Raw genomic sequence first — 2891 nt, forward strand, 5'->3', positions numbered from 1 at the left:
GCATTGGTAAACTTTGAAACATTGTTGTTACCGTACATTGATAAAATAAATGTACTCGGCTACTGAAATCTTGAAATATTAGATTAAAGGTGGGATATGGGATTTGCAAAACGGCTGGCATTTTGTACAGCAGATCCCATTGGTTTCTGTAGGAAGACTCATTGCTCGTTGATATTACTCCGCCATCGGAAACAGAGAGGGGGCCTGCTTATACGTATTCCCAGTGCTCTGGAGTGGGTCATCTTCAGATTCAAATACAGAGCGGAAGTTTATACACGGTTGTGAGGTATCTGAAAAAGTAGTTCCAGGATTTAGAAAATCCCTGATAAAAGATGACAGAAGTTGAATTTCACTGAGAAACTTGCTATAGAAGATCGCTGAAGACCAGTAACCACTCGGTGAGTTGCACATTTTTTAAAACGTGCCACCCAAAGAGTTTGGATGGCCAGGGTCTCCTGTGGGCCTGATGTCAGTACAGGGTCTACTATGGGCCTGATGTCAGTACAGGGTCTCCTATGGGCCTGATGTCAGTACAGGGTCTCCTGTGGGCCTGATGTCAGTACAGGGTCTACTATGGGCCTGATGTCAGTACAGGGTCTACTGTGGGCCTGGTGTTAGTACAGGGTCTCCTATGGGCCTGATGTCAGTACAGGGTCTACTATGGACCTGATGTCAGTACAGGGCCTGGTGTCAGTACAGGGTCTCCTATGGGCCTGATGTCAGTACAGGGTCTACTATGGACCTGATGTCAGTACAGGGCCTGGTGTCAGTACAGGGTCTCCTATGGGCCTGATGTCAGTACAGGGTCTCCTATGGGCCTGATGTCAGTACAGGGTCTCCTATGGGCCTGATGTCAGTACAGGGCCTGGTGTCAGTACAGGGTCTCCTATGGGCCTGATGTCAGTACAGGATCTCCTATGGGCCTGATGTCAGTACAGGGTCTACTGTGGGCCTGATGTCAGTACAGGGTCTCCTATGGGCCTGATGTCAGTACAAGGTCTCCTATGGGCCTGATGTCAGTACAGGGCCTGGTGTCAGTACAGGGTCTCCTATGGGCCTGATGTCAGTACAGGGTCTCCTATGGGCCTGATGTCAGTACAGGGCCTGATGTCAGTACAGGGTCTCCTATGGGCCTGATGTCAGTACAGGGTCTCCTATGGGCCTGATGTCAGTACAGGATCTCCTATGGGCCTGATGTCAGTACAGGGTCTACTATGGGCCTGATGTCAGTACAGGGTCTGATGTCAGGGTTGCTCCAGACAGCACATGGCCACAGCTGTTCACTGCTGTAGATAACGCTGTGTGTGCACGTCACTGTTAGCTCCAGTGACATATGGGTACATTTGAGGAATACAAATATAAGTCTGTTTAGAGATGTATAGTATTTCTGTGTTTGTTTATGTCTTAACTTGATTGTTGTGATGAACTGGATTGTGTTGTAGGCCACTGCTGCAGATGATGAAAATTTGAGTTCAGATTGATGTTCCTGCGTGAGACACCAGATGGCGCTATGTCACCTCCCCTCAGCAGTGTGTTGCTTGTCAGAATAAGTCTGTAGTTGTGTGCAACAAGTTAGCTTGTTCTTGTACAAAGGGTCTCAATCATAGACTCACTGCTGTTTTATTCTTCTCTTATGTTGTTGCCAGTGTAACTACTGTAAGTCCATTATGTGTTGAAATAGTGGAACTGGCCATAATGGTTCTGCTGGTTTAGGTGATTCCCCTTTTCCATTCAAAGACTACCTCAAGTGTTATGGTGGAAGTGGAGGATGTGTTATTGTTTTTTACAATGACTCTGTACTGTGTGTTGTGTTTAATCCAGATGAAAATGCCATGGCATGGTCTTTTTTATTGGATGTGTCTGTGCATGTGTGTATGTGTTTGGCTTGTCAAAGGCACCTATTTCTTCAGATATACTCAAGAGAGGATGTGTTACATTGCATGATGCAGGATGTGGAGGCCTGGTGTTATGTTAGATTTTTATCATTTGCACAAACTGTCCCATGCTTTGCAAAAAACACAAACTTACTGAGACTTGTATGGCTGCTATTGGTCTACTTGTTAAATTAAAGTACAACTAAACAAATAAATATATTACTATGTTTTGTGCCGTACAAAGTCGCTTCCTGTAAATTATTATTGGAATGAAATGGAGATCTGTTTATAAAAGTAGTGAACAGAATCAAATTACAAGACCGCTCATCTGTCTATCAAATAGAATGATTGTTGCCATTTAAATGAATACCCATATATAAACAGCTGTTTTAAACTCTTACAATGGCAATATAATGATTGATTTTGTTTGTTTTGTTGACAAGAGAGAAAATGTTCTCTACAAAATGTAACAGTAGCATTTTCCATTATATTGAATTTAGTCAGATGTGTGTGTGACATCTCAGTGCTGGGTCATCATGACTCTTCTTCACTTGGCTGCATTCAGACTGCCAGCCAAAAGCCGATTTTTAGCCCATTCAGATTGGAATCGGATGTTGCTTTTGAAGTCTGAACAGTGACAGGTCACATGAAATCCGATTTTTTCAAAACGGATCCAAACCACATCCAGGAGGTAGTTTCATATCGCATTCATATCAGATATGGACAGATGCGTCTCAGTCTGAACAGCTCCCAACACTCAGAACGTTTTTACAGTCCGTGACGTTACCTCTAATTCTGAATGCTTATTTCATTGAAAATGTTTATTGTATATGAAAATCTATAGTTTCTGACATTGTTGTTTTTAGGAAGTTCAGCTGAAAGCAGAAGTTTATTTGGGTGTTGCTCTCCTCCGTGTGATTTCAGGGGATGGAGAATGAGAGGTGTAAAGTTGTGATAAGGAATGAGGTGACATCACCATTGTGTGTGTGTGTGTGTGTGTGTGTGTGTGTGTGTGTG

Source organism: Sardina pilchardus, chromosome 9 (assembly GCF_963854185.1).
Source record: "Sardina pilchardus chromosome 9, fSarPil1.1, whole genome shotgun sequence".
In the NCBI taxonomy this organism is placed as follows: Eukaryota; Metazoa; Chordata; class Actinopteri; order Clupeiformes; family Clupeidae; genus Sardina; species Sardina pilchardus.